This window comes from Lissotriton vulgaris, chromosome 1_1 (genome assembly GCF_964263255.1).
Source record: "Lissotriton vulgaris chromosome 1_1, aLisVul1.2, whole genome shotgun sequence".
NCBI lineage: Eukaryota > Metazoa > Chordata > Amphibia > Caudata > Salamandridae > Lissotriton > Lissotriton vulgaris.
Window position 1 is genome coordinate 478,858,687 of NC_141685.1, and position 22,012 is coordinate 478,880,698.

The following is a 22,012-nucleotide window of genomic DNA, read 5'->3' on the forward strand; positions in this document are numbered from 1 at the left end:
GTTAAAGCTAAATCTGAAGTCTTTGGCTTTGGTTTATTTGGTCTTGTTGGACAGTCTCTAACAAAGTGTCCCGTCTTACCACAATATAAACATTGATTTAGTTTTCGCCTTTTCTCCTTTTCATCTTTCGAGATTGGACCCCGAAGTGTTCCTATTTGCATAGGCTCTGTAGGATCAAGTTTGGAATTAACTTCTTTTACTGTAGTATTTCTATCTTTAACAAACAAAATTTTATGTTCGCTCTTTCCCTTTTCACCCTTCCTCTCACTAAGACGATGATTCAACTTAACCACGAGATCAATGAACTCACTGATATCATCAGGAGGTTCTAAGATTTGCGTTACCATGTCCTTCAAATCTTCCCGCAGGCCTCTATAGAAAATGGATATTCTTTTATCATATGGCCAGTTAGCCTCAAGTACCAATCGGTTGAAATGGGATATGTAATGGAGTAAATCTGAAGACCCCTGTTTTAAGTTCAATAACTCAATGTCTGCGGACTGCACAAAAACATGTTTAGCAAAAATCTTTTTTAAGGCACGTTCAAAATTCCTGAAATTGTACAATATTGGGTCATCCCTTTCTACCAAGGGAATTGACCAAAGAGCTGCATCACCTCCAAAGTACGATAACATAAAGGCTACTTTGGACGAATCATCTGGAAAGGCAGATTTTTTGGCTAAAAAATGTAAATGACATTGTTGTAAAAATATTGAGAACTTATTACAGTCTCCGTAAAAACGTTCTGGTTGAGCTAAAGGGGTAGACGTAGGGGTAACAACTTGAATCTGAGTTTGCACTCCAGATTCAGAAGATGAAGCTTGCAAAGTGACTGGATTCTGTTGAATTACAGCTTGTAGCGCAGTCATGTTGTTTCTTAAAGGAACATTTTCATCCCTAATGTCTTTTAAGACTGCTGCTATTTCCTGTAAGGTGACTTGGTCCATTGCGTCTGGGCGAAATATTTTTCTTGGGCTTTGCCTTCTGTCAAGACCTCAATACGTTGTCTCTTACCTTAGTGGAAGACAAGAATTCTTGTTGACAACGTAGAGAATTTCGCAGAGACGCAAGGGACCAACTTCTCAAAAATCTAACTAAAACTTGCTGACTAGATTTCACAGCTAAGTAATAACTAGAACTTTGGGAGGAGGGCCGGTACTGGACGTTGGCTGTAGAGTAGAAAGTCTTGCTGTCGACCTGCGAATCAACAAGGGGATGCTGTTTACTAAATAACTCTAGCCTTCTGAATTCCTACTTAAACTACCCTTCCCTCTTCTCATTAAGGTGAGCAAAGATTCTAACTGGCTCCTACCTGCGATCAGTTTAGTTCTATCCACCGTCCAGTATTTCTTGTCTTGTCAGGAATGGTGTCTTTAAGTTGTCTTGTAGGATGAGTTGGAAGTACGGCGATTGAAGTCTGAAAATAAATACACAATTATTAGAAATGTTCTTTTTCTATAATTTGTCTCTTCACTCTACCCCTTTTCCCTGCTACCTAAACTTACTTGAGAGTTATCTTCAAATAAAAAGTATAGGGTGATTCTGATTCCTTTCTTTTATCTTCACCTGAAAGAATAGACTAAAAAAACCAAAACAGCAGTGCAAACCTAATTCACAATAACTCCTTGTGACTAGATTGTGACAAATATAAATACACAAAAGTTCTTTCTTTGCATTAATGAAATGGTCCCAAATAGACACCAGAAAATTAGAAAACATTAGCCCAGTTCTATTTCCTCTTGGTTCTGCAAATCATTTTTCAATGTCTCTTTCTTGTGAGGGGCGCCTTGTTTTCTTCTTTAAAAAGAAAATATGCACTTAGCTTTTAAATGTCTAATTGCTTTCTTGCAGCTTGAAGGTCTCGTGCAAGCTATGGTTTCCTCTCCGAACGAAAGGCAAGAGCTAGAGGGCCGAAATCCGAAGACTGGAACTCGCGTTGTTGCCCTCTTGGAAGTCAGAGACAAAGCGAGTTCCAGAAGCCTGGGTGCGGTTTAAATACCGACCGCACCCAGAAGAAACGTGCGCACGCACGTTTAAACACTGACAATTTTCCGACGGCATTCTGCTGGCAGAAACGGCAAAGTTAACAGAAGCTCATCTGAACAGAAATGAAAGATACTTTGAACTGCCACTATTGTGAACCATAAATGCCTAAAGTCAAATGTGACAACACAGTTGCAATCAAACAAATACTTACTTAGAAGCATAAAACATAAATCACTTACACAAACACTCTCTCAAGAGGTGCTGGTGCACGGGATAGGGGTGGGTTTCAAAGCAGGGACAAAAACAGCTATGTACTATGAATGTACATGACTAATAACAGAGAAAATAATGTTTGTGGACCTGTGTGAAATCAGATGGCCAGTGCTTTTAAAACAGTACTGAATCTTTAGACAGAGGCTGGAGGATCATAACAGTTCTCTTGTGATATTTTCTCTCTTTCTTTATTTTTACTTGTCTTTCCTTATAGTGCTACTTGTTGTCATAGTATTTTCTGTACTCTTAGTGTCTCTCAGTCCTTATTTTTTAATTTTTTTCTAATAGTCTCCATTCTTTTTATACTGGCTTCTCTGGTTTTTTTAATGCACCGTCTCCCATCATACCTCCCTGTTAAGATTTCCTCAGCCAGAATACTGTATACAGTCTTAATTAGATTTACAAGCCCTTTGGGCCTGTTTCTTGTTTTATTGTGTCTCACTTTTGCTTGTAATGTTGACAAAATATAATGCAGCAAATTTAAAAATGTATTTGAAAAATGAGTCAGGATTGTCTACTAAAAAGTAATGTTCATATACATGTAATGTGTTGAGTCACTTGTAAATGTAAATGTACAGAAATTTATATAGCGCAAATCACCGAGCAGTTTCTAAGTGCTTGCTTAGGGAACCCATCCTGGTATTCCCCTGTGAGATAACCAATATGGTGGCTGCTCACCCTCTAATCCCCGGCGTCAGCACGTAGTCTGCTGCGCTGGGAACAGCGTGAGGATGCGGCAAGTAAGGCTCGCAAAGTTTTAAAAATGGTCAAAGTTTGAAAAGAAATGCCACAACTAAAAATCTAATGCAAACTTTTAAAATTACGATACTGAGCCCCCGGCTTCCGCCTCAGGGGTGAGACTGTAAATCAAGTCAGCGCACTCGCACTATGAGGATGTTTAAATAGCCTCGGAGGGCGGGAAGCGGCCAGCTACTGGAGCGCCACCCTTTCTTCCCCCAATATGGCGGCTGCTCACCCTCTAATCCCCGGCGTCGGTAATTAATTAAACGTGTTCCCTTTTAATTTCACAGGAGTGGTGCTGAGTGTAGTCATCAACCCTGGACCAGGACAAAAGCCTGCATTCCTCCTAATATTGAATGCAAAAGACATGAGCAAAATTGCTAGAGCAGAGGTCGACACAAACATTCCCGTCACCTTTCATGGAATGTACAAGAAAGATTGATCATAAAAAAACACTGTTTACGTTTTAAGTTATCACCTCTTGATAAATACTTTCTGTTTCTACCTAATTCCTGAGCTCATCACTGGTAATTTAGTAACCACTCTTGTGATATTACCATGTTGTATATACTTTGTCTTTGACCTTACAGTATGTGAAATTATATTATAAAGACACTCTTATTTATCACAGTAGTAATAAAAACTGAATTCCATTGTATTACAATATAGGAATGTTATAAGACATTAAGTATAAATATTTTAGGATCAAACGTATGCAAAAGATACGAATTATGTAAACAGTTGCATTTGTATGGACCACCATCTGTACTTATTCATGTATAGTACTGTAGGATGAATAAAATTAATTTTAAATGTATTGCATATGTTGTTTCAACAAATCGTGTTTGACTATTTGGATATTTCAACACGTTTCAAGTATTTTCTAGACTTACTGAGATATAACCATATTTATCTACCAACATGGATATGTAAAGTATGGCCACTGGTAGGAAAGAAGACCAGGCATCATGGTACACAAGAATGACTCTGGAAAAAACATTGTCTCACTCTTAAATACACAAAAGACTGAAGAACATGCTGCTCAGATAGCCCCCTGTGGACCCAATAGAACACTTTACCCAGCAGGGTATCCGCAAGGTGAAAGCCAGGCATCCCTCCACGAGGGCCATTGTGGAGATTAAGCAAGCTATTGCCCAGAGTCGCAGAGTGTGAACCGAGTAGACACCGGATCGAGAATTGACGAGTCCATGGACATTTTAGTAATCAAGACCCTGCCGAGCCGGGAATTGAACCCTGGTCCCGGGCTGACCTCTGCTTCCAGGTCTGCCTCCTCTAACCAGTGAGCCACACTTCTCCACCACTTAAATGTTTAAGTTTGGGTAATGTCTTCTGTTGAAATGTATGGTTTTAAATAATTTGTCTAGAATCACACTGAGCATCTGTGTAAATTAAGGATTTATAGTTGCTCCTTTTTTCCATATTCTTCACAGTTTCTGCATGCACAATCTCCTCTCTTCCTGCATCATCTCTCCTTTTGTCCATAGTATCTCCCCTCTGCATGCACCATCTCTTTTTCTGCCTGCACCATCTCTCCCTCTGCCTGCAATATGACTGTGTATGTCTGCACTATCTCACCCTCTGCGTGCACCATCTCTCTCTCTGCCTGTACCATCTCCCCCTCTGTCTGCACCATCTCCCCTCAACCAGCACCATATCACCCTCTGCCTGCACTATCTCTCTCTCTGCCTGCACCATGTCATCCTCTGCCTGTACTATCTTTCTCTCTGCTTGTATCATCTCCGCCTCTCTCTGCACCATCTCCTCTCTTCCTGTAACATCACTACTTCTGTCTGCATCATCTCCGCTTTGTGTACATGAATTCTAGGAGATACCACAGGCACCTCTCATGTGCAGTCCCAATTACACTTTTACTCTGGGGGAGTGCAAGGGGTCCACATACTAAAGACTGCATACCTTTTTGTGGCAGTATTGCTGATACTGAAAGGCATCTGCGGAGGCCTATTATGAAATGGCTGGTGGTGTGTATTAGACACTGCTACAGTGTCTGCTTGTAGCATCTCACTTCCTGCCTGTACCATCTCCCTCTCTGTCTGCACTATCTCCCCCTCTGTGTGCTCCATCTCCCCTCTGCATGTAACATTTCTCCCTCTGTTTGAACCATTTCCTCTCTGCTGCATAATCTCACCCCCTGTGTGCATCATCTCTCTCTCTGCCTGCACCATCTGTCTGTCTTCCTGAACCATCTCACGCTGTCTCTGCTCCATCTCCGCTCTGCCTGTACCATGTCTCCTTCTGCCTGCAACCCTGCACCATCTATGCTCTGCCTGCACCATCTTGCTCTCTGCCTGCACCATCTCCCTCTCTGTCTGCACCATCTATTTCCCTCTGCCTGCGCCCCCTCTTCTGCGTGCTGCTATTTTAACTGTTTTCTCATCACATTGTCCCCCCTCCTACCCCATGGTTTGTTCCTCACAGTTCTTAAAGTCACTTAAATAAACATATGAAATGTGCTTTGAATTTGTGAGTGTGCTGTTGAAATAAGTTTAAATAGACAAAGAGTAGAGGCTAGGCTGCAGAGCTGTGTTACATACATAGCGTAAGCAGATGGTGTCAACCCATGTGAGGGTATCACTCTGTGCGGTCTGTACCTACTGCACCCCTCTAGTGACACAACTGACAAGCCCTTTGGGCCTGTTTCTTGTAGTATTGTGTCTCACTTTTGGGTGTAATGCTGGCAAAAAAATAATGCAGTAAATTTGAAATGTATTTCAAAAAATTGAGTCTGGATTGTTCACTGAAATGTAGTGGTCATAGACATGTAATGTGTTTAGTCACTTAAACGTTTTAGTGTGGGAAATGTGTTTTGCTAAAATGTATGGTTTTAAATAATTTATCTAGAATCACACTGAGCATCTGTGTAAATGAAGGAATTATAGTTGCAGCTTTTTCCATAATCTTCACAGTTTCTGCTGACAGTGTACCTCTCTCTGTTTATACTCTTTCCTCTTGTGTGATATTTTCCTTCTTTTTTTATTTTCACTTTTCTTTCGTTATAGTGCTGCTTGTTCTCACAGTCTCTTCTGTACTCTTAGTGTGTTCCTGTGCTCATTGTCTCCTTTGTATTCTAATAGTACCTTTTTTTTATAATCAGTTGTCTGATCTTTTAATCCTCTCTTTCTCATTACATCTCCCTCTGCCTGCGTGTTCTCTCCTCCGTCTGCACTATGTCTCTCTTTGTCCACACCATCTCCCTTCCTTCTGCATCATCTCTCTCTCTGCCTACACCATCTCTCCCTGTGCCTGCTCCATCTCCCCTCTGCCTGCACCATCTCCCCCTCTACCTGCACCATATCACCCTCTGCCTGCACCATCTCTCTCTCTGCCTGCACCATTTCACCTTCTACCTACACTATCTCTCTCTCTGCCTGCATCATCTCCCCCTCTTTCTGCGCTGTCGCTTCTCCCCCTGTAACATCACTACCTTGGCCAGAATACATAGATTGCTGCATACAGTGTTAGGTAGATGTACACGCCCCTTGGGCCTGTTTCTTGTTTTGTTGTGTCTCACTTTTGCTTGTAATGTTGGCAAAAATATAATGCAGCAAATTTGAAATGTATTTGAAAAATGAGTCAGTATTGTCTACTCAAATGTAGTGTTCATATACATGACTCACTTAAATGTTTTAGTGTGGGAAATGTGTTTTGTTGAAATGTATGGTTTTAAATAATTTGTCTAGAATCACACTGAGCAGCTGTGTAAATTAAGGATTTATAGTTGCAGCTTTTTTCATAATCTTCGCCGTTTTTCCTGACAGTCTACCTCTCTCTGCTTATACTGTCTGTTCTCTTGTGATATTTTCTCTCTTTCTTTATTTTTACTTGTCTTTCCTTACAGTGTTACTTGTTGTCATAGTTTTTTCTGTACTCTTAGTGTCTCTCTGTCCTTATTGTCTTATTTGTTTCTTAATAGTCTCCATTCTTTTTATTCTGGCTTCTCTGACCTATTAATGCACCGCCTCTCATCATACCACCCTGTTAAGATTTCCTCAGCCAAAATACATAGAGTGCTGTATACAGTCTTAGGTAGATTTACAAGCCTTTTGGGCCTGTTTCTTGTTTTATTGTGTCTCACTTTTGATTGTAATGTTGGCAAAATATAATGTAGGAAATTTGAAATGTATTTGAAAAATGAGTCAGGATTGTCTACTGAAATGTAGTGTTCATATACATGTAATGTGTTGAGTCACTTAAACGTTGTAGTGTGGGAAATCTGTTTTGTTGAAATGTATGGTTTTAAATAATTTGTCTAGAATCACACTGAGCATCCGTGTAAATGAAGTATTTATAGTTGCAGCTTTTTTCATAATCTTCACAGTTTCAGCATGCACCATCTCCTCTCTTACTGAATCAGCACTCTTTTTGTCCATACTATCTCCCCTCTGTATGCACTATCTCTTCTTCTGCCTGCACCATCTCTCCCTCTGCCTGCAATATGACTGTGTATGTCTGCACTATTTCTCCTTCCGCGTGCACCATCTCTCTCTGCCTGTACCATCTCTCACTCTGCCTGCATCATCTCCCCATTATGCCTGTACCATCTTTCTCTTTGCCTGTATCATCTCCCCCTCTGTCTGCACCATCTCCTTCCTTCCTGTAACTTCACTACTTCTGTCTGCATCATCTCCGCTTTGTGTATGTGAATTCTGGGAGATACCACAGGTACCTCTCATGTGCAGTCCCAATTACACTTTTACACTGGGGGTGTGCAAGGGGCCCACATACTAAAGACCGCATACCTTTTTGTGGTGGTATTGCTGCTATTGAAAGGCATCTGTAGAGGCCTATTATGATTTGGCTGGTGGTGTGTATTAGACACCGCTACCATGTTAAATCCTTTCCCTCTCTGCCTGTAGCATCTCACTCTCTGTCTGTACCATCTTCCTCTCTGTCTACACTATCTCCCCCTCTGTGTGCTCTATCTCCCCTCTGCATGCAACATTTCTCCCTCTGTTTGCACCATTTCCTCTCTGCTGCATTATCTCACCCCCTGTGTGCATCATCTCTCTCTCTGCCTGCACCATCTGTCTCTCTGTCTGAACCATCTCACACTGTCTCTGCTCCATCTCCTCTCTGCCTGCACCATCTCTCCTTCTGCCTGCAGCCCTGCACCATCTATCCTCTGCCTGCACCATCTGGCTCTCTGCCTGCACCATCTCCCTCTCTGTCTGCATCATCTGTTCCCCTCTGCCTGCACCCCTCTTCCGCCTGCTGCTATTTTAAATGTTTTCTCATCACATTGTCCCCACTCCTACCTCATGGTTTGTTCCTCACAGTTCTTGCTTTTTTTAAAGTCACTGAAATAAACATATGAAATGTGCTTTAAACTTGTGTGTGTCCTGTTGAAATATGTTTAAATAGACACAGAGTAGAGGTGAGGCTGCAGAGCTGTGTTACATACATAGCGTAAGCAGATGCAGTCACCCCATGTGAGGGGATCACTTGGTGCGGTCTGTACCCTCTGCACCTCTCTAGTGACGCCACTGGTAATCCCTTTGGGCCTGTTTCTTTTACTATTGTGTCTCTCTTATCAGTGTAATGCTGGCAAATAAATAATGCAGTAAATTTGAAATGTATTTGAAAATTGAGTCTAGATTGTCCACTGAAATGTAATAGTCATAGACATGTAATGTGTTTAGTCACTTAAACGTTTTAGTGTGGGAAATGTGTTTTGCTAAAATGTATGGTTTTAAATAATTTATCTAGAATCACACTGAGCATCTGTGTAAAATAAGGAATTATAGTTGCAGCATTTTCCATAATCTTCACAGTTTCTGCTGACAGTATACCTCTCTCTGCTTCTACTGTCTCCTCTCTTGTGATATTTTCCCTCTTTCTTTATTTTCACTTATCTTTCGTTATAGTGCTGCTTGTTCTCCCAATCTCTTCTGTACTCTTAGTGTGTTCCTATGCTCATTGTCTCCTTTGTCTCTCAATAGTCTTTTTTTTTATAATCCGTTGTTTGATCTTTTAATCCTCTCTCTCTCATTACACCTCTCTCTGCCAGCACGTTCTCTCCTCCATCTGCACTATCTCTCTCTTTATCCACACCATCTCCCTTCCGCCTGCATCATCTCCCCTCTGCCTGCACCATCTCCCCCTCAACCTGCCCCATATCACACTCTGCCTGTACCATCTCCCCCTCTGTGTGCTCCATCTCCCCTCTGCATGTAACATTTCTCCCTCTGTTAGCACTATTTCCTCTCTGCTGCACCATCTCACCCCCTGTGTGCATCATCTCTCTCTCTGCCTGCACCATCAGTCTCTCTGTCTGAACCATCTCATACTGTCTCTGCTCCATCTCTTCTCTGCCTGCACCATCTCTCCTTCTGCCTGCAACCCTGCAGCATCTATCCCCTGCCTGCACCATCTTGGTCTCTGCCTGCACCATCTCCTTCTCTGTCTGCTCCATCTGTCCCTCTTCGCCTGCACCCTCTCTTCCACCTGCTGCTATTTTAATTGTTTGCTCATCACATTGTCCCCCCTCCTACCCCATGGTTTGTTCCTCACAGTTCTTGCCTTTTTTTAAAGTCACTGAAATAAACATATGAAATGTGCTTTGAATTTTTGCGTGTGCTGTTAAAATAAGTATAAATAGACACAGAGTAGAGGCGAGGCTGCAGAGCTGTGTTACATACATAGCGTAAGCAGATAGTGTCATTCCCATGTGAGGGTAACATCCGGTATGGTCTGCACCCTCTGCACCCCTCTAGTGACGCCACTGACAAGCCCCTTGGGCCTGTTTTTTGTACTATTGTGTCTCACTTTTGGGTGTAATGCTGGCAAAAAAATAATGCAATCAAATTTGAAATGTATTTGAAAATTGAGTCAGGATTGTCCACTGAAATGTAGTGGTCATATACATGTAGTGTGTTTAGTCACTTAAATATTTTAGTGTGGGAAATGTGTTTTGCTAAAATGTAGACACCACTACTAACAGTAGTATGCGCAAAGTAAAGAATACAGTGACTGGACTGTTTCTGCAACTAAGAGAAAAAACAAGACTCATGGAACAACTTCAGAAAAAAATGTATATAGTAAAAGGAGGATCAATCAATTTAACGACATAAGAAGGAAGAAGTTTTTCATAATAACATTTTGTTAAATTTAACTAAGTTAATAAAGAATTGTAAGAAGAAACCCACATTTTATAAGAAGAGGAATTGAAAATGTAGGTAAGAAAGCTTTTGAATTAAAAAAACTTTTTGTTTTAAGTAATCAAAAGAATTCGATCACTAGATAAGCCAATCCATTTAATGAAGAGCAAAAGTATGTGGAGAAGGATAATTAACAGAACTAATTTTTCTGAAGTTTTTTTGGGTGAATGGAAACATAGTTCAAGTTCTGAGCCTTTTTTTATGAGGAAAGTTATCTTCAGAGTAATGACTTGTTGCATGCAGTTGACACTACAGGTCGTGCTTATGAGGTTAAAAATGGTGGTCGTATTGAGAAAGAGAAAATTGTTCAAAGGAATGCAGAAGAGGTGTTAGCTGACGTTAGCTTACGTAACTATACTAAGAAAAGTGTTAAACAAAAGATTAAGATGTTGCAAAGATTAGACCCCAGCAGAGTGAGAGAAAATACTGGTTTTCAAGGACATTCTATGGCTTGTCTTTCTAAAAAAGTTTGTAGAAGTGTTTTTCGCCATTTCAGGATGTTGGCAGTACATCATACTGAAATGAGGAAATTAGTCAGAACGTTGTATTATGCCAAAAGTCCAGCTCTAATGTTAAAGAAGTTGAACAGTGCCCTTTTGCATGGATCTGTTTCTGATGTAAAGAACATTTGTGATGAAATTCAGGTTAGTTACTTTGGTGCAGAAGAAGATAGTGCAGAAATTCATATGTTAGTAGAAGGAAATGTACAAGAAAATGTACAACATTGCAGTACAGAAACATTTGAGCAAGAAATTACAAAGTTCAAGGTGGTTTCAGGTGAAACACCAAATTATTCTTGTGTTTGTTGTCGACCTACTTATTATAAAAATCAGACTAGGACCGTTGATCTGCATTTAAAATGTGAAAAGGAAAATAATAAGGAGTGGATGGAATTTATAACGTATTTGTTGGTCGAGAATACTTTTGATTTGGGTTGTGATCAGCGTATTTGTAAATATTGTTATAACAAATTAGTCGGGAATAAAATGCCTGCTAAAGCTGTGCATAATAATTTTGAGTTGGTAAATATTCCTTCTGAACTGGTGGATTTAAATACTTATGAGTCTATTCTTATTCAATGTGTGCATCCTTTTCAGGCTATAGTTCGTATGGAGCCTAAGAGAGGGAAATTTCCTCCTTCACATTTACAGAGAGGATTAAAAGGAAGAGTTGTGTATTTGCCATTAGATTTGAAGAAAAATATTGAAGCAGTTGGTGTAGAAAATGTAGAAAATGAACCTTTAGTTATTCTTGTTAATGGTGTGCCTACTAAGAGTAAGAAAATCTGGCAGGAATTAGTGGATGTTAGAAAAGTGAAAAAGGCAAAGTTGTATTTGATAAAAAATAATCAATATTATAAATATGTGTTTATGAGTGAAGAAGAAATAACTGTTGAAGAAGATAATGACTTGCCATCTGGACAAATTGAAAAAGTGGATGTGTCCAGAACTGAAGAAATCTACGAACATTACAGTGTTCATCCACTGCATTCCAAAGAAGTGATGGGGAATACTATAGAGTTAGTTCAAATGAAAGAAGAAAAGGGAAGTCCCTTTAGTGTATGGGTAAAAAAGCTTGGAAGCTCGTTGTTTCCCTCATTTGTTTCCCACAGGAAAAGGAGGACCTTTCAGATTCCTGCATCTGAATACCGGACATTAAGATTGTATGCAGAAGATCCAAAATTTCAACAATGTATTCCGTATTTGTTTCATCTTTTGTTTGAGAGTGATTTGTCTGAACTTGCTTACTTAGTAAACCATATATTTAAAACAGGTGTACATCTGCAAAATGTTTCGGCAAAGGGATTTATGGATAAAGTACATCAGAAAGATAATGTTTTGGAATCTCCGCTAGTTATTCTCATGGCATGTCAGCGTGGTACTAATGAGTACTGGTACTGTCACCATGGAGAACTTAAATGTATGCTAAGGAATTTAGGAACTCCTACATGGTTCCTTACTCTAAGCTGTGCTGAATATGCTTGGGATGATTTACTTCAATTTCTTCGAGAGGCGAATCCAAATATACTAAATATTGAATACAAGACACCTGGAGAATTGTGCTCTTTGGATCCAGTTAATGTATGCAGATATTTCAATCATAGATTTGATGCTATGATGTCTTTTATCTCCAAAAAAAAATCCTCCTCTTGGAGAGGTTGTGGACTTCTTTTGGAGAAAGGAGTATCAAGCAAGAGGTGCTCCTCACATACACATGCCAATATGGATCAAAGACGCTCCCAAATTTGGAACAGATTCAGATAATACTGTGTTGTATTTTGTTGAAGAATTCGCTACATGTGATGTACCGAAAAGTACACAGGACAAGGACTTAAGACAACCAGTCTTACGATTCCAAAGCCATCGTTGTGGGAAATACTGTTGTCGAAAGTACAAATCTAAGGACAAATTCTACACCAAATGTCGTTTTGGATTTCCACGTCCAGTAATATCGAAAGGAAGAGTGAACAGTTTTATGTCATCTTGTGACATACTATCACAAGAAAGTCTCCTAAAAATACCTACAATTTAAGAAGACATAAAGATTCAAAATACATAAATGACTATAACCCAGTCATTTTGTCCATGTGTAATGCTAACATGGATATTCAATATGTTGCAGACAATTCCATTGCTGTTGCTCAATATGTAACAACGAAATCAGAAAAGACAGAATTGAAGGAATTGTTGGAAGAGATTTCCCACGAGAAGAGTCTAAGTAAGAAATTATATACTTACAGTTTAAAGATGTTATCTCATCGAGAAATTGGAGCGTATGATTGCTGGGATCGATTATCATCTGCAAGTCTATACTCCAAATTTAGAAGAATCATTTGGGTGAGTCTAGGTCTTGCTGCAACACAAAACCGAGTACTTAAACCTGTACAAGAAATTGAATATTTAGCCGAAAAGGAGCCAGAAAATACAGATATTGTGAAAACAAATATGTTGGATACATATTATCCAAACAGAAGTCATCATCTTGAGAACATTTGTCTCTATGAAGTGCTGCAAAACTATATTTTTAAACAAAATATTACAGAAAACATCAATATTGATATATATGCCATGTTTGGTTCTGAAGGATGTCTGGTGAAACAAAGACAAGGACATTTGATTAAAAACCGTGAACTGAGTTGCGAAACACCTGACAAAAGGGAATTCTACTATTTAGCTCTTTTGCAACTTTTCAAGCCATGGCGTTCAGAATTAGATTTCGAGAGCTATGAAGATTCCTTCAATACAACTAAAGATACTATAGAATGTCCTGTTTTTGCTAATTATGTGAAAATGTTGAACGACGATTGCAGCTGAGATTGCTAGAGATAGTTCTCAAGACAGTCTGCTTCGTTGAGTCAGGACCCACTAGGAGAACCAATTGTTCAAAATGAAGCAGCAACTGCTATGGAAGAGGTGGAATCAGCAATGTATCAAGCTCAAGAAGATGTAAGAATTTTAGGAAACTTAGAAGAACAATTAAATGTTGAGCAGAAACAAATATATGAGCAAATGAGAGAGCAGGTTAACCATGGATTACTTCATGAAAAGAGAGAGTGCTCTTGAGTGATGTCACTGACCATATCATGAGTGATGTAATATGTGACATCATCAGCAGTGCATTGCGGGTGCGTGAGTTATAGTTGACTATGACGGGGTAATTTCAATGGTTTTGTATGAGTGAAATGTCCAGCTAAGTATAACATGTGTGAAACCTATGGTTTTTTCAGTGAATTTCTAAGGTTTTTTAAATGCTAATTTTGAACTATAATGTGTGTGAAACCTATGTTTTTTTCAGTGAATATATATATATATCTCAGATTCATTTAGTTTTATAGCAACACTGACACCAGTGTACGGTGTCACAGCACTTTACACCACACACAGATTGCACAGAGACTTATGTACATCAGTTCATAGGAAATGCTACATCAGACAGGACATGGTGTAGTGTAGCAGTAACATGCCATCTATACTGGCAGGTAATATAGTTTGAGTCCTTATTCTGGGAAAGCACAAATGCAGATTTTAAAATGTACCATCATTGTTAGAGGTTCTCTTTCATAATAAGAATTATTTTCTACCCAAATGAACACCTTTTCACAAGATTAAGATGATGAAAGACTAGGCAAAATAGCATATAGCTCTAACATAGCCATTGAAGTTTACATGCAGCTTTAGTATGACTATTTAGCTCAATAAAAGCACAAAAAACAAAAGGGCACAGAAGCAGTAAACCACTAACCTCTTTACATATGCACTTTGCTATGTGCATGCCTATGGCTCCCCTGGAAGCCGATGGTGGACCCCACAGAAATGCCCATATTTTCCTATATATATATTTTCATCATTGCCCCCACAGGGGTTCGGCCACTGAGCAGAAAGACCGACCCCCTGCCAATATCACAACCATTTTTCTTTTCCTTTTTTACATTTTTTGTTTCAATATTTGGGGGTGATCGCACCCCCCAGGGAAAGCCAGGTACATTAATTAACAAATATGCCCCCATACTTGATTGCACGTTCCCCACATGAAGTTGTCCACTGATCAGAAAGACCGACTACCCTGCCATTATCGCCGCCATTTTGAATATTTAAAAAAACTGCATGTTTCTTTACTTTTTGGGGGGCGATCGCGCCCCCTAGGGAAAGCCAAGTAAATTAATTTAAAAATGCCCATCACCATGAAGGTCCACCCCCCAAAGACATCCCTGGTGTCTAGTGGGGTTTCCTGGCCATGTATCGCAGCGCTGCTGCAATCCATATCCAGGAAACCTTTTCAGGAAGGCCTCGTTTGAAAGGGGAGACTCTCCCCTTTCAAACGAGGCTTCCCTGAAAGCTGGGGAGGCCGTTGCCAGACAGATTTTCTCATCGGAGTCGAGCACGGCCTTACCTGCTGCTGTCCTCGGCTCCGGTGGGGAAATCAGTGACGTCAGATCACCTTGCGTCGCGCTGACGTCACAGATGGGCGGGGGGGATGTGGGGAAAGACCGGGAAGGCTTTCCGCGTCTCCCCCAGTAACATTTTTTAAATAAAGGGACATTTCATTACTGCCCTCCCTGGTGATGTCCAATGGACGAGCACAGCACCAGGGATGTAGTGCTTGCATTGTCCAATGGCCGCCGCAAGCACCAAAAGCGTTTAGATATGACTTAACATTTCAAAGAAATGTGTAGGGCAATTTGTAGTTCAGAGGGCATGTATCCCTGCAGATGTCCTGGCGACTTGCAGATCATAAGTCACTTTAGCCGAGGTCAGTGGCACAGTTTTCTGTAAAGGAATGGCTTTCATTCTGCTTAAAGTATCAATTCGTATAGAAGAGATGTTCAGTGAAGGCCATAACAGCGACTCCCGGTCTGTCTTGGCTTTTGGAAACAGTACTTGCATACAGCAAGTGACCCTGGCTGACACAGTTACTATATAGGGTAAACTTGGCAACATGCCACAGCAGCTGTGATGGTTCACCTCGACGTAACTTCCATTAGAAAGCTGTCCGAAAATTGGATCAATCCCCTCCGCTGGTGAACCTTGCAGGTGGCAGGATAAGTTATTTGAGGAACCATCGCAGGCCCCGTGTAAATTAATACCCTGACAAAGGAGAGAACCGCTTAGTGCGTTTTCACAACTTTTATCACTAAGAAACACTTCTTTTTCCCCACTCCAACATCTGTGTGAGTATGGTAATTCCAAGGATGTCTTAATCTATTCTTTACCCAACCTTTCATATGTGCCTGCTGGTATATATTTTAGGCAATACTGAAAATGGAAAATTGTAACAGGCAGAGTGATTGTTCAATGTATAATCCATTCTGTGGCTGTCTTTTCAGCGACAGTCAATGGCAATCTTTCCAGTTTTTAAATGCTCAGCACCGTACAGTCTGCTCCTGTTTGTGCCAATTTGATCTGTTTATCAATGAGATTGAATTCTGAAAACAGTGACGTAGTACTGATTAAACATAGCCTGAACAAAGGTTTTTTAACGTCCAGCCTAATAGCATGATAGAACGTAATTGCGACTGACCATGTTGCAACATGACCGAGTCCTGTTCCATGAAGTCTATGGCAGAGGATACTATGCTGTCAAAGAATATATCCTGGACAACAGAGTCGTTAGCCCAAAGTCAACTACAGAGAGAGTTTTCTCTAAGTTAATACGATCAATTTCTTGTATTCTTTCTGCAGTCTCTGCTTGTGTAATCTTCCATGCTTCAATACAAGCAGCATAGATACTGGCATATATAAAATTTTTATGACACGGTTTTCCTGGTTCTAGCAAGAATTCCCTAAGCTCAGCGCCATCTTTAAGTAAGATCTATGCAGCCATTTAAGGCACAGTTTCCCTACACTGTATGTTGTTACTATTCCGGGATGCTGTCTCTGAACATATCTTCGATCTGGCCTAGTGAATGTGAACCCCCGTGTTTTGTTCTATCTTGACAGTTGTTTGTGTCTGTGGGCCATATTAACCGTTTTTTCCAATCTGGATCTGTTCGGCTGTGATGCAAAATAGTATGTACGTCGACCTCCCCCTCTGAAGTGTTATTGCTTTCAGGTGTAGATGTAGGTATGGATGTATTGTTTAGGTCTTTTATCTTGGCTAACCCAAGACAAGATGTCTGTTGGACAGTGTCATTCAAAAACATAACTTGCTCTGGGATGACGCAGGCTCTAAATAAAGCTTCTATCCCCTGCAGTTGCCAATCTTTTGTGCCCCAGACAGTTTTGTTGTCTCAATGTTGTCTTTCCAAAAGTCAAATCCTAGTGAAGACAGCTGAGCATAAAAGGCTGCAGAATACATTTACTTGGTATTTATCAACATACTTTTTATTCCTTTCTTATTAACATTTTTAAAGTAAAATGGTTCTGGATTGGAAATATTAAAACCTGAAAATTAAAGAAATTTTCCCAAATTTCTTTATGACGCTAGCTTTTGGTGGCATAGGACAATGTTCCCGTTGGTTATACATCAATACATTTCTGGGGTTTGAAGATTTGTGCAAGAAATGATGACCATCATGATTATAACAATACATTTGTTCATAATCTGACGAACCGTCTAAGTATTCATGATTTGTAAATACAGCAGACATTTCTAAGTCTGACATCATATTACATATAACAGTCTTGAAGTCCCAATCATCAGAAAAGGTACAAGATGAAACAAAGTCATTCAAGGAAATCTTGAACTGGTGTGGAATCTTCAACAGCTCCGCAGGGTCAAAAATATCATAGTTAGTTCTGTCCCAAGCTATACCATCAGGTATAGGAACAGCTGTGATGTTCACTGATGACAAGTCTCTTTGTTCACGATGAGATAATTTGTGTGGCTTGAGGAGTAAGTTGATGTTCTTACTTACTGTGTCCTTTTTTTCAGATATCTTCCATTTATCAGCATTCCCAAAGTTATTACCAGAGTCAAACAAGCAGAAGAAAAAGTACACCCAACACAATCCAAAGTTCAATCCATTGTGAAACCATATAAGCCTTTTCCAGGTGATGAAAAAGATCTGTTGCTTGTTCTTTTAAAGTTCTTTCAGCTGGCATTGTTTCAGGCTCGCTGGGATCCTCGGAAAACGTAGCAAAGTTAATGAAATAGCCAGAGGCAGTTCTGTCAATTGTATGGATTGCATCCGTATTCGTTTAAAACGCTGGAACCACTTTATAACTTGTTACACTCTGGTAATCTGATGCTACTTCGTTATAGACAGTTGTTTTTTGACAAACTGTTATTTGGGTTTCAAGAGGTACAAGTTCCATAGCTTTGTTGCTTAGTCCTTCATTTCGCACTGCAGATCCTTCAAAGGTGATGGGTCTCTCAGTTTGAACCTCTTGGATAGTAGCCAGATCAGGGTGCTTGCTACACTGGCGGAGTCCACTTGGCCTATTGCTTATGATCGGCCACATGATGTGGTTTGACCAGGTCAATGGACACAAACCTGTTCTCCTTTTTACCAGCAAGGGGTAGCAGTAATACTGTTCTTGATCTGTGGATTGCTAGGCAGGTACTGGTTGTCTGTAAGAAGACCCAAATTCCTTCTTGTCCGCGATCTTCTCTCTGACTAGATCCCCAAGCTTAGGAATCCAGACAGGCCTTGCTGGGACAGTTGGTTTCTCTTCAGTGGTTGTTGGCCTTAGGAACACGTTACTTTGTTTCATTCTTATTACATTTAAGTCCTGTAAAACATCCAAACGGTCTTTGATATCAAAGGGTTTTTGGTCTACCACTGAAGTCTGACAATCGAGGTCCGACACTATCATTCTGGTTCAAAAAAGGACTTCATATAGAGTGATACCCCCGAGAGAACTTCTTGGCAGATTGTTAAGACTACGTTGGACACTTATTAGATGTTTGACCCATCCGTCACCCAAGCCTAATACCCTAGCTGTTATAGATTGCTTTCGCCATGGCCTCCTTTTAAGCTCGAGAGCTAAACGCTGGACCCTGGTCAGAATGTACCGTGCCGACTGCGTATGTGCCGATAAAGACTCGCAAATCTTTTATAACAGTTTGTGCGCTGAGGCCACATCTAAATGAATCTTGTCTTAATATTTGTGGGATTGCATTTGGCCCTGGGGACAGCTGCGTGTAGATAGTCTAATACTGTCTAACAATGGTGTCTGTACTGGGCTGCCTATGCTATAGTCAGGTATCTGGTGGTGTTCTGTGCTGCGATCTCTATTGCAGTCATGGCAGTTAATTGCAAATGTGAAATGTGTGCATTCATCCCTGGCCACCAGTACGTATCTTTTAATTCGAGTATAGACTTAGAGATCCCCTGATGTATCAGACTCTCTCCCAAATGTGCTTCATGTATCAAAGCTACTCTATGTATCCTGTATGGAATTACCCTATCCCCCACTCCATGGATTCGATCAAAAGAAACAGAGTTTGCATCAATTAAATACAAGTATTTGAGTGGAAATGTATTAGGTAACGCTGCACCGCTGCCTTTGCTTGTTGCATTGACAGCTAGCATTATTTTGCTGTCTATTTTCATTTTTGAATGAGTGATTGCAGCTACGGAAGCCGTTTGCACAGCTGCCTTAGCGGCTTCATCAGGCAATGAATTCACATCAATGTGAACGCCATCACATTTATCACACTCAGTGTATGTATCACGTGAGTGTTTTGTAGCCCTTGTCGTAACTGAACTACTTGTTCCCAAAGCAATCTATGCTTGATTGTGCCACCTTTGCATCTTTGTAACTGTTTTGAATCCAGTTTTGCAAGTATTTACTGTAAGATTGAAAATAATAATACGAATTGCACACTACGCCCAACTAGCCCACTAGGTACCTCCGGTAAGCGCTGCAGACCTGCGTAAAAAGGGGCGTGGCTTCTGAACAACTGTCTGCAACACAGCTCCTTGCGCATACTGGATATACCTTTTGGTCTAGTTGGCCATCAGGGACCCTCAGTATTGAAAGAGAATTACTTCCCCAACTTACAACTCACCAATGGGCGTGTTTGCACAATGGTGAAGGAAGAGGGCGTGCCCTGAGGTGACATGTGTGCAAACATGCCCTGTGGCTCGTTTCAAGTTGGGAAACAAAACCCTTTTCAATCCTGAGCCTCCCAGATGGCCAACTAGCCCATCAGGTACCTCCAATATGCGCCAGGGAGCTGTGTTGCAGAGAGATGTTCAGAGGCCATGCCCCTTTTTACAACACTCTGGAATGCAGCTCTGGTGGGCTAGGGGACTTCTGGATTGAAGAGGAATTAATTCCCCAACTTAAAACGCTCTACATGGCGTGTTTCCACACGTCGCCTCAAGCCCGCACCCTCCCTTCACCACTGTGTAAACGAGCCCTGTGGCGTGTTTTAAGTTGGGGGATTAAGTCCCCTTGAATCCTGAGGGTTCTGGGGTACAACTAGCCCACCAGCTACCTCCGTTAAGCACCACAGAGCTGCATTGCAGAGAGGTGTAAAAACGGGCATGGCATCAGAACACCTCTCTGCAATGCTACCCCCTGGCGCATACTGGAAGTTCCTGGTGGGCTAGTTAGCCCACAGCGAACCCCAGTATTCAAGGGCATCTTCAAATGCACCACGGGGACGGGGAAATTTGGGGGCCTGGTCTCAGGCTCAATGACGGTCTTTTTTTTTTAAGAAGGAGGGCTGTGTGCCCCCCCCTTCTTTTCCTAATAATCTTGGCCCTGGGGACCCCATCCCCCGGGGCCTGTCCCCAATTTTTTTTGTTATACAAAAATTAGAAAGGGGGCCGCGTGGCCCCCCTCCCGAGGCCATAATTTGCCCCGGGGAACCCATCTCCTGGGACATGGCCATTTTTTAACATTTGTTTTCTTTTAGGAAGGGGGCTGCCTTGCCCCCTTCCTTCAGCCATGTATGGCCCCAGGGACCCCATCCCCAAGGGTCGGCCTTTTTTTAATTTATTTTTATTTTGCATATTTGAGGAGGGGGGCAGCGTGGCCCCCCTCCCGAGCAATTAATAGCCCTGTGGATCCTATTCCCCGGGGCTGGCCCTCTCAGTTGGGGACCGTGGGGGGTCCTCAATCCCCCCACAGTCCCAGCGGCTCCCCGCGTCCAGCGGGAGCCGGCATTGCTTTTCCATAGCTTTGATATTTGGAATAGAGAGCAGGGTTCCTGCTCTATCTTCCAAATATCAAAGCAGCAAGGCTCCCGTCCTGCCATAGCAAACTACAGTGTCCCCAGGGCCACAACAAGGCTCCAGGAGGGGGGCCGCGGGGTCCCCTCCCACAATTTCCAAAGCCCCAGGGGTGGTAGTCCTCAGGGCAAGAGGGTACATCATGGACCCCCCTATTTTCAATATTAGAGCCCCAGGGAGGTGGAGGTCCCCGGGGCTTGTGGGGGGGCTCGAGCCCCCACACAGGTTATTTTTTTTATACTTATGCCAACAAGCCCCGGGGGCAGTGAGCCCCCCACCTATACTGTGATGAAGCCCCGGGGGTTGCGGTCCCCAGGGCTTGAAGGGGTCTCTGAGTCCCCCACCCATTACTTTTGAAAACCCGGGTGGTGGCTGTCCCCGGGGATAGGGGGCTATGAGCCCCCGGACATTTTCAGATGAAGCCCCAGGGAATGGTGGTCTCCGGGGATGGGGGTCCCCTCTGGGGCCCCCGACCAATTCTTTTATTGCCCCCGGGATTTGGCCCCCTAGGGGTTAATTACCAATGAAGCACGGGAGCCCGCGCTTCATTTTTTTCTATCGGCAGGATCCGCGTACCCTGCGCGGATCTTGCGATTTAAAAAAATAATAATGTTGGGCCTTGGAGGGCCTTGTGGGACCCCCTGAGCAGGCCTAGGGGCACAGGGTGTTTCTACCCTGCCCCCTTTTTGCGTTTTGCATGTTTTTTCTTAGGTTTCCTGTAAGCATGGGCGAATTTTGCGAATCTCGCGTTCGCGAATTTTGCGGATTTGCGAACTCGCAATCCGCAAAATCCGCGAATTCTCGCGAATTTGCGGATTTTTTTTTTGTGTGTGTTTGCGCGGGTTTCTGCCAGTTCGCGAGGGTTTTGTACAATGTCGCAAATTGCGAACTTACCTGTAGGGTCGCAAGTTTCGCGAACTTGTTGTTTCTACGTGTCCAGCCTGTTTGGGACACTCTTCTTCATCACTGCCACTCTCTGTCACCACTGCCACTCTCTGACTACTCATGCCACCCTCTGGCCCACCCATGCCACCCTCTGTTTCATCACAGCACCCTCTGGTTGTCCAGTCAGTGTACATTATTGTGGCAACGCAAGCACACCTTCCCTGCCTCAAGTGACCTGAATTAATTTGGGGCTGATTAATGTGTCACAGAATATTTTTTTAGCTGGCACCTGCTTCCTTAGTGCTTC